The following is a 15,894-nucleotide window of genomic DNA, read 5'->3' as shown; positions in this document are numbered from 1 at the left end:
GCTAAGCCCATTCAATGTAGATGTCAGCGTCTCTCCTGTGCCCATGCTAACCAGGTGCAGTGTACAGCTTTCCATAGACATAAATGGATGTGCACTGCTGTACTCAGAACATTGCTATAGTGGATGGGTATATGCACAAAATAGAACATTTCTGTAAATGTGTGCTAACACTGCATGTGCAGTGGTGCAATGAGTAGAAAAGTTTATATAAGTTTTTATAACTGCTACTGGCCCGAAGGCTAGGAATCTCGGTTGCACCCTTGTATACTCAATCTCAGAAAAGCATTAATGATATGCTTTAAGGTGAACCTAAGCTTTGACCATATAGGACAAAGCAACGCGTTCGCTTAACCACTTGATGACTGAGCTATAGCTGAATGATGGCTATAGAGCGGTTGCTTTTTGGGAGGGCATCGTATGACGTCCTCCAGGACTGCGCCTTCCGAGCACCCCCTGGGGCGCACACCTGGTGAGCTCTGTGATCACTGTGTCCATCAGACACAGCTGATCACATTACATGGTAAAGGGCTAATCACAGTGCCCTTTCAACACATGATCAGCTGTGTCCAATGACAGCTGATCACAATGTAAATACAGTTTCTGGTTATCGGCTGCACTTTCCTCACACTGTCACAGTCACAGTGTGAGAAGAGGGGAGAGCCAGTAATCAGCATGTGTATTTACACATCAGAGGACATCAATGCAGCCCTAACACTGTTCATCAGTGCAGTCCCAGAAGTGTCCATCAGTGCAGTCCCAAGAGTGTCCATCAGTGCTGCCAGCCAGTGTCTATCAGGGCTGCCAGTCAGAGCCCAACAGTGCCACCAGTATGTAACGTCAATCAGTGCCCATCAGTGCCTATCAGTGTGCCCTATCAGTGCCGCATATCAGTGCAGCCTCGCCAATGCCTCCTTATCAGTGTCCATCAGTGCAGCCTATCAGTGCCAATCAGTGTTGCATATCAGTACCCATCAGCGCACATCATTGAAGGAGAAAAATTACATGTTTGCAAAATTGTATAACAGAAACTAAGAAAAAAAATGTTCTTTTTCAAAATGTTTTGTCTTTTTTCGTTTGTTTAGCAAAAAATAAAAAACCCAGTGGTGATTAAATACCACCAAAGAAAAGGTCTATATGTCTCAAAAAAATTATAAAAATGTCATTTGGTTACAGTGTTGCATGGCCGTGTAATAGTCATTCAAAGTGCGACAGCACTGAAAGCTGAAAATTGGCCTGGGCAGGAAGGTGGTGAAAGTGCCCAGTAGGCAAGTGGTTAAAGCAGAACTAAAGGCATTTTTTTTATTTTGGATATAGCAAGGGGGTTATACCCCTATCAGATCTTTTTGTCATCTGTGTCCAATTGGGGAGATGTCCCTTCACTTCCTCTCCCATAGCCACAACAAGAAGTGAGGGGAAATCCCCACAAAGGGAGGGTTAACACTAGGGTCAGAAGAACTAGTGTTCCCTTTAGAAGACTTCTCTTCTATTACTGTTCTGGTGACAATTTGCCTTTAGTTTGTGGGGAGGTGCGGTGGCAGTAAATAAACAGAGTCCATTGGCAATAAACCTTGAAACTTTTAATGAAGAGAATGCCAAATGCAAACACCCCAGCGGGAGAACGCCGCTTGGACACTTGGACAAAACACTCACAGTTTAGTTCAAAGGCAGAGATGCAGCAAGGAAAGATGCACCAACAGTATCTGTTTCAGAGAGTGAAATGCGGCCTGGCCAGTCTGGTCCCAAAGGGGAGGCTTCCTTGCGTATAGCAGATCCCCAGCATATCCCTCCTCATCAGGAACTTTTCCCTACCACTAGTCACTTTCCCTGTCAGACAGGGTCTCTCTCCCTACTCTACCCTCTTCGCAAAAGCTTGCCAAAGCTTGGTAGCAGGGATCTATAAAGACCCTTCTGACTCAAGATGGCTGCCAGGGGTCATATAGATGCATCTTCGTCAACCGGCACCCTGCTCTATAACTCGCAAAAATAAGAAAAGAAAAAGAGAAACCAGGTTTCTCCTGACTTGCCTACAAGTACTTGCCTACAAAGTACTGCACCTGCCTACAAGTTACACTTTAATTGCCACCCTTCCTGGCTTCACATCCTCATCTTTCTTTCACTTTTTGTTCCATTCAACTAGCAGGGGTGAAGAAAAACACAAAGTATTGCTAGGTTTTGGGATCATTTGACTAATTCTCCTTCCTCCATTATGACAGTGCTTGTGTTGGCTGTTGGCTTGTGTTGAGATTGGAAAGCTCCAAATTATGACTTACATAGGGGTTCCTCTCTTTCTATGACCAAATGGAGTAGAAGGGTAAGGAAATGATAGAAAGCACATGAAGCTGGGTATTGTAACAGTTCAATGAATCTGCAATACAAACAGGAGAACGTTTGTTCTAGCCACATACAAGCTTTGGAGATTATGTTAGAATCAGTTGATAAAATCGGTGGTTTTTCATAAAACGTCTTCTATGGAAAACTGGTGATGTTTGTCTGCTGATTCTAATAATCCCTTTGAAACTTGAATGTGACTAGTGCTAACTTTCTTCTATTTCCTTCTATTTTGATGTGCTTTCACAGCTAGAAAGCTGGATTCAGAAGTGTTAGCAGCTTATTTCTCTTGCGATAAGTAAACCTGTTGCTAAGAGAATTCTGTTTCGTTCCTTTCCCAATTGAGTAGAGAAGCACTGTTGCTAAATATGAACTGATTGGTATGGTGATCGATACAATTTTTTTTGCCACATGGTATTTGTGCAGCGGTTTTTCAAACGCAGCGGTTTTTCAACGTTTTTTGTAAAATATGAAAGAGGATGTTTTACGATGAGTAATTAGATACCTAACATGTCACACTTTAAAATTGCGCGCGCTCGTGGATTGGTGACAAACTACAGTACTTAAAAATCTCAATAGGCTTTGCTTAAAATTTTTTTACGGGTTACCTGTTTAGTGTTACATAGGAGGTCTAGTGCTAGAATCATTGCTCTTGCTCTTACGTTCCTGGTGATATCTCACTTATGTGCTGCAAACACCGTTTACATATGCGTGCGTGATTTACGTATGTGTTCACTTCTGCATGCACGCATGGAAGGATGGGGGTGCTTTCAATTTTTTTTTTCTGATTTATTTTATTTTTTATTTTTACACTGTCCCTTTATTTTTTTATGACTTGTATTCCTTTTACAAGGAATGTAAACATCCCTTGTAATAGTAATAAGCATGACAGGTCCTCTTTAAATAGAGACCCCAAATCTCTCCTTTAGCTTTAAAAGCAAAAGATCAAAACAACATTTTTTTTTATCTTTTCCTGTAAAAAAGAAAAAAAATTGTTTGCATCCAACCCGGATGTGACTTCATGTCGTGACTTCATGTCGTCGCTCTGATCATCCAATGCCATAGAGGTGATCAGAGACCATAGAGTCTCTCATCACCTCTGGGAGCAGCCAGCTGCACCATCAAATTGTTTCTAAGGCTTACATTTTAACAGCAAGTGGCGGGGGTGTCCCCTCCAGTCGCTACTGAAAGCGTTCCAGTAGCGAACGAGCCACTCAGACCACCTTCATCAGAAATCCAGTATCCGGTATAGTATCAGTATAGCTCGGGGTACAGTTTTAGTACCACAAGCGGTAACCCCGAGATACACTTGGGCTTACCATGCGGCGTTGCTCCAGGATCCCTGCAGAGCTTACCTTATCCTTCGCTCCCGCGATGTGTCCCCTGCAGCGTCCCCGGCCATCTCCTCCGGCCGATGCCGGCATCCGGCTTCCGTGTTCCGGTCCCTGCGAGCGTCGGGAAGTACGGGTGCCGGAACGGCGGCAAATTTAAAAAATTTTTGAAACTGTCATTTTCTTAGAAATGAATTTGACATAGTAAAACATTCCTGTATCAAACCATTTCACATATATTTTGTCCCTACTGCTTTGTCCTGTACCCTGTCTGCATTTTGACTGTTCTTTCTGCCTGGAAACTGAGAAATGTCCATGGTGTCCAAAAAGCGTCCCTTTTGGTCAAAAGTGTTTTTAGACCAGCTATAGAACAGCGATAGTAAATTACAACCACTTGCAGAATTGAGTGATAATAATTTGTGGGGAAATTCGTCATCAGACACTGAAAACGGTTTTGCGGCTTTGCTCAGTGATGTGCGAACTTGGCGCTATATTTCAAATTTCTGTGTTTTTGGTTTGATTATATTATTGAATTAAATTTATTATTATTATATTATTATTTTTATGATTATTTATTAAATTATAATTTATGATTTTGTGTTTCAAGTTTTATCCTACCCGGAATGTTTACTAGACTCTTGTTCGGACAGATTTCAGTGAGTTATTCCTAAAAATTACAGGCCTACAATACAAAAAATACATATTTCCATGCAAAAAAATTTACCGCTTTCAGCACAGAAATACTGACATAATCATACCGCTAGGGAGGTTAAGGACAGGATCCTGTCATAATCTCTGAATATGTGTGTATATATTTGAAACGTAAATAAAATCATCACAAATTTTGTCCTTGACAGGTCTATAAATTATTATCTTCATTGATCACTTTTATTTGGTATAACCAGGGAAACTGTTTAGAGATTTGTTCTTCCTGTAGAAGGAGAATTTAAAATGTTAATTAATGAACTACTAAATGTGAAAATATGACACTACCCAAATTCTTCACCTGCCATATAATACCCACAGAAAAAAATGAAAGACCTTACATATTTTTTATTAAATTCCAGAGGTGTGAAAGCAGCTGATAGGAATGTGGCATCTAAAGGGACCTTGAACTTGAAGTTAACCTACAACAAAAGCTGACATGTGAAGGTGCATTGTCCTTAAGCACTTGTGTGCAACCTGTCAAGGTTCCCTTCTTGATATCTGTTCGTTTGTAAATACCTTTCTCTACAATTAACTTAAAGGCAAAGAAGAGACCATAGCAGCTTCGTTCTATTGGATTTTCACTTTAAAGTAGACCTAGCATAATATATATTTTGTACATGTTAGGTGTATGTATTAGGGGATGTGAGCAATGACTTCCACAACATAATTTACCGTGAAGTGTATAACCTTCAGAAAAAAAATGACATACCTTAACCAATTTTATTAATTTTTTTTTCTTTTTTTTAAGATTTTTTTTTCATATTTCACTATGACCAAAGTAGTACAGTGTTACCATAGTAACATTGTACTACTTTGGGGAAGTGATCAGTATTTTTTTTTTTTTACACAATTTGCTTATAGCAAAGAATTACTTTGCTATAAGCAAGCATTTACCTGAATGACATCGATTCATTCAGGGTTTTTTTTTTTTTTGTGCTTAGCTGTGATTTGGCCACAGCTAATCACATGACATGTGCATGTGATTAGCTGTGACCATTCACAGCTAGGCACTAGTATACAATGGATGGCATGAATGAAGCCATCCATTGTATACTACTGTCATGTGACCTCCTGTGATTGGTTACAGCAGGTTACATGGTACTGGCAACGGGGGCCGATACTCAGATCTGTCATCGGCCGTGTCTGAGGTACACGGCCGGTGACAGATCGCGCTGCTGCGCCGCTCTTCAGGAGCGCATCTGCGCATGTGCGGGAGGATGCCATATGGCGTCCACCCGGAATGCTGATGACATTTGGTTAATAACATAAGAATGTGGCTCAAACCAACTATCCACCAGACAGCACCCAAAACCCCTTAAAAGTACATAAATGGATCAATAACACCCTCAGAGGAATTGCGATGATGAAACGCGTCTGAGCGTGACCATATGTGACATCAGTACGCCGGCCTGAAGTGATGTTCGTCCGCCACCCGGAACTGATGCACCAGGCTGTTCGTGAAAGTGTGGTGGGACGCCGGCCACTCGTTTGTGCAATGGTGTACTAATAACTTGTGGATGAGACAGTTTTATGTGTCAAGCGCTACTTACAGTGCTCAGCATAAATGAGTACACCCCAACAGATTTGTCAGAAAACCTTTACTTTCCTTTCAGAATCAACATTTTCTATAAAACACTATAATACAAAATACTCCCACAAATGCAGGCCATTGATTGCAAACAAGATTTGTTAATTAGCACACACAAAAAAGTATTTTTTCGAACAAATTCACACCATGCTGCAAAAATACACCAATAAAAGTCTTAGGAACAAAGCTAAATTTTAGACAACAAAATCCTAATTAACAAGAATTCAACTACAGGTGAGTCTAATTACTCATTAAACAGGTGTCCAGCAGACAGTTGATTATAAAAGACAGTTGGTTACTTAACAAAGAAAACCCCTTCACATTTCACACTGTTAGCAATGGCACCACATGAAAGAGAAATGTCACAAGGCCTGAGAAAGAAAATAATTTCTTTACACAAGAAAGGTGAAGGCTACAAGAAGATCAGCAAAGCTTTACTTATCAGTCAGAATACTGTAGTAAAAAGTGATACAAAATGTGACAAAGATGGAACTGCAATCATCTCACAGACACGTCCAGGCCATCCACGGAAGGTAGCACCTCGACAAGAGCATCTTCTGATGAGAAGAGTTGGAGAAAATCACCATGCAAGTTCACAGCAGCTAGCTAAAGAAGCAGAAAACCAAACTGGGGTGATTGTTTCCCGAGACACAATGCGGCGTACACTGCAGAAGAATGGCATGGGTGGGTGTCGTCCACGAAGGAAGTCTCTCCTAAAGTCCATGCACAAAAAAGTCCGCCTAGAATTTGCCAGGACCCATGCTGAAAAAAAAGGCTACTGGGACTCTGTATTCTGGAGTGATGAAACCAAGATAAATGTCTTTGGAACGGATTGCTTCTTAACTGTATGGCGTTGCAAACGTGATGAGTACAAAGAAAAATGCATGGTGCCTACAGTGAAACATGGTGGTGGCAGTGCCCCTCTGTGGGGCTGCGTGAGTGCTGCTGCTGTTGAGGAGCTGCATGTCATAGATGGTATCATGAATTCACAGATGTACTGCTCTATATTGAAAGAGAAGATGCTACATCACTCCGCTTTCTTGGTCGTCGTGCACTTTTCCAACATGACAATGATCCAAAACACACATCTAAGGCCACTGTTGCATTTCTGAAGAAGAACAGGGTGAAAGTGATTCAGTGGCTAAGTATGTCTCCTGATCTGAACCCAATCGAACACCTATGAGGAATTCTGGAGAGACAAGTTGAGCATCACTTTCCATCTAACATCCAGGCTCTAAAAGAGATTGTTCTTGAAGAATGGAAAAGGATCGATATTGCAATATGTCACCAACTTGTTCATTTCATGCCTAGAAGACTTGGTGCAGTCCTTACAAAGCATGGAGGTCATACAAAATACTAGATGTAGTAGTTTTTGTTGTGGGGTGTATTCATTTTTGCATCAACTAATTTGAATAAAACTGAAGATTTTGTAATCTAAGTTATATTATTAACCTTACTTTCATGTAATGAACTAAACAAATGTTCTATAAAACTCAGTTTTGTAAAAATTTGGGAAATTGTTTGTGTTTATTGAGATATTGTATAAAATCTTACTTTTCAAAAGGGGTGTACTCATTTATGCTGGGCAGTGTTTTTGTACAATTGTGAGTGCATTTTTAATAGGGAATTGGATGTTCAATAAATCTTTTGAAACAAGATTACGCTATGACATTTGTTCTTCCCTTTTTGAGTTCTAATGATTGGTCAAAGCCATCGAGGGAACTCTATATTAAGGACCAAGAGACTATTGGACAGTTATAGTGCTGTGCTAGACATGCATTTATATCTGGTGAGTGAGGTCTCTGGAGGGGAGAGGGATTCACGGATCACAATGTGGGGCTTATAACGGAATGTAAAAAGAATGAATTCACTAGTGATGAACTCTTTTACAGTATATTTACTTAGGAGGACATTTATTGGTGGACTGCCTACATGCTCTTTATACACACGTTATGTCACCAGGTGGTGGAGAGTACAAATAATTATAGTTTAACGTACAACTCAAGTTCTTTCCATATAATGGTTTTATTGATCCATTTATGTACTTTTTGGGGTTTTGAGCGTTGTCTGGTGCATAGTTGTTTTGAGCTACATGTTTATGTTATGAATTTGCAATTTAATTATGACGAATGACTAAGGTGTATTTTAGGTGCTCACCAATTTTCCATAAGCGCGTAGTATTACTCTTGTCAGTGATTGTTTTTGCTATATACCTTGACTATATACCTTATTACACTGCCATAACTGTCAATGAGACCTTCTTGCTGTAATGTAATCTCATCACCTTCACAGTGTCCTCGTCTTCAAACACCTATCCCTCCAAACAGCAAACAATTACCCACAGAAACTTTCACAACTTGAACCCTGCTCCTTTCCACTTTGCAACTGACCAACTCTATGACAGAATTGCTCCCCTGTCCTGCCCTGACCTGGCCACTACTGTCTACAACAGTTCGCTTTCATCCGCATTAGACTCACTTGCAAACTTGGCAGACTGACGACACCAGAAATCTTAAACAACATAGTCGTGTGCTGGAGCGATTGTGGAGTAAAACCAAATCCCAGCAAGCATTCACCCGATTTAAATCTGCTTTCTTAACATACAATTCCTCCCTTCATGCTGCCAAACAAGCCTACTTTGTCACTTTTATTAATACCTTGTCATCCAGTCCTCATCGTCTCTTCTCTACTTTTAACTCTCTACTTTCTCTACCTCCACCCAGTACCTCACTCACTGCTCACGAGATTGCAAATCATTTAAAAAACAAGATTGACGCAATTCGTAAGGGCATCGCCACTGCACAGACATCCATCCCACTTAGCATACCTTATACTAAACCTCCCTCAACGCTTTCCTCTTTTGACCTTGCTACTACCGAAGAGGTCACTAAGGTTTTCTCAGAAGCCCGTCTCACTACCTGCCCCCTGGATCCTGTCCCCTTACAACTACTACGGTCACCCTTCCATCCTATGCTCCCTCACTCACATCTTAAATCTTTCCCTCTCTACTGGTGCCTTCCCCTCCCATCTAAAGCATGCGTACATCACTCCCATACTTAAAAAGCCCTCCGTGGACCCCACCAACCTGAACAACTTAAGACCCATCTCCCTGCTGCCATTTACCTCTAAACTCCTAGAACGCTTAGTCTACAATCGCCTGAGCTCCCACCTCACCAACAACAACCTTCCTGACCCTTTACAGTCTGGTTTTCTCTCACTACACTCCACTGAAACTGCCCTACTAAAACTCACTAATGATCTACTAACAGCTAAAACCAATGGCCACTACTCCATACTCTTACTACTTGACCTCTCTGCGGCTTTTGATACGTTTGACCATCCCCTCCTTCTCAAAAAACTCCACTCTCTTGGTCTCAGAGACTCTGCTCTCTCCTGGTTCTCCTACCTATCGTAGCGCTCCTTCAGCGTTACCTATAACGCCGCCTTCTCCTCTTTACTCTCTCTTTCTGTTGGGGTCCCTCAAGGTTCTGTCCTTGGACCCATTCTCTTCTCCATCTACACCTCCTCCCTTGGTCACTTGATAAACTCCCATGCCTTAAAGTACCATCTCTATGCTGATGACACACAATCTATCTTTTTACCCCTCACCTCACCCCTTCAGTCTCCTCTCACATTACGAATCTACTAAGCGACATATCGGCATGGATGTCACTCCACTTCCTGAAACTCAATCTTTCCAAAACTGAGCTTTTAGTATTCCCCCCAGCCCATGCCCCCTCCCCTCACTTCTCCATCAAGATCAATAACACAATCATCATCCCCTGCCCTCATGCCAGGGTGCTAGGTGTAATCCTAGACTCCCACTAAGCAACTTATTCACTCCCTTGTTATATCTCGTCTTGACTATTGTAACTCCCTCCTCATTGGCCTACCTAATCGCAGGCTATCCCCTCTTCAGTCTATCATGAATGCTGCTGTCAGACTTATCCACCTTACTAACCATTCTGTATCTGCCACCCCTGTCTGCCAATCCCTCCACTGGCTTCCTATTGCCAACGGATAAAATTCAAAACATTAACAATAACGTATAAAGCCATTTATAACTCTGCCCCAAATTACAGCAATGATCTTGTCTCTAAATATCACCCAAACTGTACTCTTCACTACTCGCAAGACCTCCTGCTCTCTTGTCTCCTCCTCCCATGTTCATCTCCAGGACTTTTCCAGAGCTTCCCCCGTCTTCTGGAACTCTCTACCCCAATTTATCAGACTATCGCCTACTCTGCTCACTTTTAGGCAATCTCTGAAAACCTATCTCTTCAGGGAAGCCTATCCTGCCCTCAGCTAATAATGGAATCTTCTACTCTTCCAACCAGTCCATCCCCCGCAGTTACTACCTTTGTACCACTAGCCCCTCCCTCCTAGATTGTAATCTCCAAGGAGCAGGGCCCTCCTTTCCCTCTTGTATTGAACTGTATTGTTGCTGTATTGTCTTCCGTTATATTGTAAAGCGCTGAGCAAACTGTTGGTGCTATATAAATCCTCTATAATAATAATAATAATAATAATGTAAATTACAAGGAAGTGGTATAACTGCTCCTATTGACTGCTGCAGATGCATCAATTCCATTGCCAACATTCCAAAAGCATTATTAATGCTGATTATATCCAAAACTTTAGTATTTGTATTTCATGTACAAAACATTAAAGTGCACTTTTGGTGTCTTGAGTATTGCTTGTATACATCTGCACCAGCTTGAGCTTGTCTTTAATGTACTGTATAGAGGTGAGTTGATGCTACTTCCAACGGCTGCAGTTATTCATGGCTCTAGGGCCCAAGTTCTCAACCCTTTGGTATATGATGTGCAGCCCTCAGACCTCAGCAGTCTGTAGTCGGGACATTCATTAGGGGAAGAACATTGATCTCTAGCCTCATGTAACTTGTTTCATAGTTTTGTGTTGTGTTCTTCAGCATATCCCCAGGTAAAAATGTATCCTTTCCACCCTCTCTGACCCTCATTTCCTCTATTAGGTCTGCAATTTCTGACAGTCCTCTCAAGCGTTACTTATATTGACCATTACACAAGGCACTCTGGTGATGTCAGAGGGCACATTTGAGGCCCCCTTTAGGTCTTAAGTTGGCAACCACTGGTCTAGGGTATTGAAATTGGGTAACAAGTGTAGCAGTGTATACAGTAAAAGACAGGCAAGAGAAGTACAGGTATTAAAATGGTATTAAGCCCAATTCAACAAAAATTAAATATATTTGAGCTTACCAATCATTAAAGTGTTACTAAACCAAGGACCCTGCATTCGCTATATCCAATCTTCCACAGTACACCAAACATAGAAATGCAATTGTTTTAGTAAATATAAACTGCTAAATACATTTTCTCATCAGCAGTATATAGCAGTCTTGTGACGTCTATCAGTGTCCGGTTGAGTACTGGTTAATCTTGCAGGAGTTTTCATTCTCCTCTGACTGTCCTATAAGTCTGCATGACCCCTGACTCTCTGTCCAGACAGTGCTGATTAGCCCTGTAATAATCACATGCACCCCCTCCCCCTCCAAAAAAAACCTCTCTGGAGTGGCACCCTTCTAGGTAGCTAGGGGGAGCTCTAGCTTCAATTGTTAGTTAGAGGCTGAGTAGCAACCTGGGTGTGATAGCTAGGTGAGTCAAATTTAGGTCAGAACTGAGAGGCTCTAGGGCTTTGGAGAAAGATCTAGAAGCAGTGGGCAGAGGTGAAGAGTGACTGGTCTGTACTCTTAGAGGATCCTGGCCAATCCCCAACAGGAGGTTTGGCAAGGGGTCAGGACAGCCTTTATGAGTAACTGAGCCTGCTCAGCAACATGAGAGTTGGAGGAGAGTTCAGGTTGAAGAGGAGGATATGAAGCTGGAGAGCAGGAACCTGGGAGGTGGCTCAGATGGGAGAGGGGCTCACTTCCAGGCAGGAGTACCTTGGAAGGAGGAAAGCTTGGAACTTCCCCAGCCCCCTAAGAGAGGACAACCTGTGTATCAGGGAAGGAGTGGCCCAGCCAGAAGGCTTGGTAGCAGCCACTGGCAACACAGGAAAAGGACTAAGTGAGTACACCTGCACCCCCTGGGCCAAATAGGGGAAGGAGCACTCTGGTGGGAAACCAGATTAACAACTACCCGGGACTGTCTTACTGTCTTATAGCTGGATGAGAGAAATATACATCTGGGTTCTGGGGTGGTACAACCAGAGACGCTGCCTAGCTCTCCAACAGAGACTGTTTTGCTGTAAAAACTTGTATATACTTGCTCCCCTACACCCCTAAACCTATCCAAGTTTTAATTGCCATAGTAAAACTTCAAAACAAGCTCAAGAACAGGTTATTGTCTCCTATATGCAACTTCATGTGGAAGTGTGTGTTGCCTCGCTGTGCAGGATTACAGGGGGACCCAAAACTTCAGTAACTCCTAAGGGGGTAGTGCTACACTAGCAATACACACCAAACAGTGCATGCGCAGACTTGCCACTGCTGCTCTATACTATGGCAGATAGATTGGGAACAGTAAAAGAAGAGGAGGATGTCACTCTATGGCAGAATACATGTGATATAGCTCCGCCCCTAGCTCCACCCACAGGACCTGTTTAAATTTATAAAAAGAATGTTAGAGCAACCTCCCCTATTCTACATCAAAATATCAAGATAAAGAGGGAGGGATCATATGCTGCCATGGATTGGCATCAGGAAAGGAAATGTACTTTTCTGTATTTGATGCAATTTTCCGTTTTCCTGACACCAACATGTCAGCATACATGCGATACATGATCGAATCTAAACAGGGAGGGCTCATGATGCCAATTCAACTTTACCTAACAATAGACATGGAGGCCTGAACTGTCTTCCTCCCAAACTCCACAGTCATGAGAGAATAGGGGCGGTTGCTCTAGTGTTCTTTTTATAGATTGAAACAGATCCTATGGATGGAGATGGGGGGAGCTATATCAAATATATGCTGCCATGTTGGCATCATGAAAAAAAAAACTGTTGCTGTAACTGCTTAAAAAGTGTTACTAAACCCCCAACAGTATATGGAATAAAGCATGCTTGTTATCCTCACTGTGGAACCACTGTGGAACCTTCATTGTGTAAAAAGGCAGTTTGATCCTGTCTTCTCCACTCCTCCTCTTGTTTAAATGTCCACATCTTATCTCCTGATAAGACAGACTGAACCCGTAGCCAATCTGCACATGCTCAGTTTAGTATGTATTGCTAGAGAGGTTTTTTTTCTTGGGAGAGTGCATGTGATCAGCACAAGGACAATCAGCACTGTCCAGACAGAGGTCAGGGGTTCTGCATCCTCGTAGAGCAGAAAATAAACTCCTCCTACAGCCTTTAACCAGTGCTCTGCTGGACACTGATAGAAGTCACAAGACTGATCTAACTGCTGATGATAAAAGGTATTTAGCAGTTTATATTTACTAAAATAACTGCACTTCCATGTTCTGTGTACTGTGGGAGACCAGATAGAGGGAATGCAGGGTCCCGGGTTTAGTAACACTTTAACTGGAGTTCAATTTTGATTTGTTAGTCAAGTTCTTTAAATCTTCTGGTGCATCTAAAACTACCCTCTCCCCAGACTGACAATACTGCTGACCAAAGGTGTCTCTGCACTCTCCAGTTTAGTAAATCAACCATAATACATGAAGTTATTGAATTTTGTTGCTCTATCAGTCAAAGAATGTATGTGAAAGAACAAGGCAATGATCAGATAGAAACCAACCACAGTCATATAAAATGTTGTCACAGTGTAGGTGAGGTGAAATGGACAGAAACAGGGGCAGACTGACAACTCATGGGGCCCTTGGGCAACAGGGGATCATGGGGCCCCAGTGTCCTTGCCCAAACTCAAAAAAGCCTATGATAAAGTTACCAGGGGCATCTCATGGGGCCCCCTACTGACCCCGGGCCCTCGGGCAGTGCCTGAGTTTCCAAATGGTTAGTCCGCCCTGATCCAGAGTGGAGACACCCTAAAGCCTAAGGCCTGCTTCATGCCTATGTTTTTTACAGAAACGCACTGCAGTCCATTTTTTTAGTTACATAATTAGTCTGGCTGAAAAAAGGTGAGGAGGGTAGGTGATAGTGTGATGGATTGGGGTAGGGAGTTCCAGAGGATAGGGGAAGCCCTGGAGAAGTCCTGGAGGTGGGCATGGGAGGAGGAGACCAGGGAACTAGAGAGTAGGAGGTCTTGTGAGGAGCGAAGAGTACGTTTTGGGTGGTATTTGGATATCAGGTCGGTGATGTAGTTTGGGGCAGTGTTATGAACAGCTTTGTACGTCAGTGTTAGCATTTGAATTTTATCCGTTGGGCAATTGGAAGCCAGTGGAGGGATTGGCAGAAGGGGGTGGCGGATACGGAGCGGTTGGTAAGGTGGATGAGTCTGACCGCAGAATTCAGGATAGACTGAAGCGGGGATAGCCTGCGATGAGGTAAGCCGGAGAGGAGGGAGTTGCAGTAGTCGAGTCGTGATATGATAAGGGAGTGAATGAGTTGCTTTGTAGTTTCTGGAGTTCGGAACGAACGTATTTGGAGATGCTGCGGAGGTGGAGTCTGCATGAATTTGTCAGCGATTGGATCTGGGGCTGGAAAGACAGATTGGAGTCTAGAATGACACCTAGTACTCTGGCTTGTGGGGTGGGGCTGATGGTGGCATTGTTGGTCGTGATGGAGAAGTCAGGGGGGGGGGGGGGCAGGCTGGGGGGAAAACTAGGAGCTCGGTTTTGGAAAGGTTTAATTTGAGGAAGTAGAGCGACATCCAATCTGAAATGTCGTTCAGTAGGCGGGTGATTCGGGCAGAGACTGAAGGGGTGAGGTGAAGGGTAGAGAGATAGATTTGTGTGTCGTAGGCATAGAGGTGATAGTTGAAGCCGTGGGAGTGTATCAGGTTGCCAAGGGAGGTGGTGTAGATGGAGAAGAGAAGGGGCCCGAGGACAGAACCTTGAGGGACCCCAACAGAGAGGGGGAGTGAGGGGGAGGTGGCAGCGTTATAGGTAACACTGAAGGAGCGTTGTGAAAGATAGGAAGAGAGACAGGAGAGAGGTTGCATCAAAGTAGTGCAGGAACATTTTAAATGTTTAAAGGTTCCTGTACTACTTTGAGTACCAGAGAGTCGCATCAAAGTTGCACTCAACGCTTTCCTATTGGCAAAAAAAGCAACACACATCAAAACCCCCTGGAAGAATGCATCAATCACAACACACATAGGTGTGAACGGGGTCTAAGGCCCTATTCACACCTGAGCTTTTTGCAGCGCGAAGCTCCAAAACGCTTAGGGAGGAAAAAAATATCTCTATGGAGATGGTTCACATCACCACTTCAAGTCACCTGCAGCAGAACGCCTGAAGCTCCAAAAAGTTCTGGATCTACTTTTGTAGCTCCATTCAGGCAGATTGATGCATTTTTGGCATGTTTTTATCCCCATAGAAATAAATGGAAACGCGCAAATTGTGCTTTTTGTCACACAACCAAGCGTGTTTTTCTCGCACTACAAAACATGGCAACAATTGATGTCCCAGATGAAATTCTTCTCTGTTGGCTAATGCAAAAGTGCCAGAGCACAAAAAGCCTGAAAATGCCTGAACAAAACGCGCACAAACGTTTGCAAACGTGCATAAAAACACACAAAAAATGCTGAGAAACGCTACGCTCTGATGTGAATGGAGCCTAAGACAGGGCGTGTGTTACTGGCCAGATCAGCAGGTGAAAAGAATGGAAAAAAAGCATAAAAAAAGGGTGCACCATATCCAAGAATTGGTAAACTGCAATATAATACTTTTTTGTTTTGGGGTCAGGGGCGGCCTGACCATTGGTGCACTGCCCGAGGGCCCGGGGTCAGTACCCTATGAGATGTCCCTGGTACCTTTCATAGGCTTTTTTGGGTGTGGTTTGAGTATGGGCGAGGACACAGGGGCCCCATGATCCCCTATTGCCCGGAGGCCCCATGAGTT

This window comes from Staurois parvus, unplaced genomic scaffold, assembly GCF_062004578.1.
Source record: "Staurois parvus isolate SC_StPar_1 unplaced genomic scaffold, SC_StPar_1.0 ptg000432l, whole genome shotgun sequence".
NCBI lineage: Eukaryota > Metazoa > Chordata > Amphibia > Anura > Ranidae > Staurois > Staurois parvus.
This window is presented reverse-complemented; position numbering follows the sequence as displayed.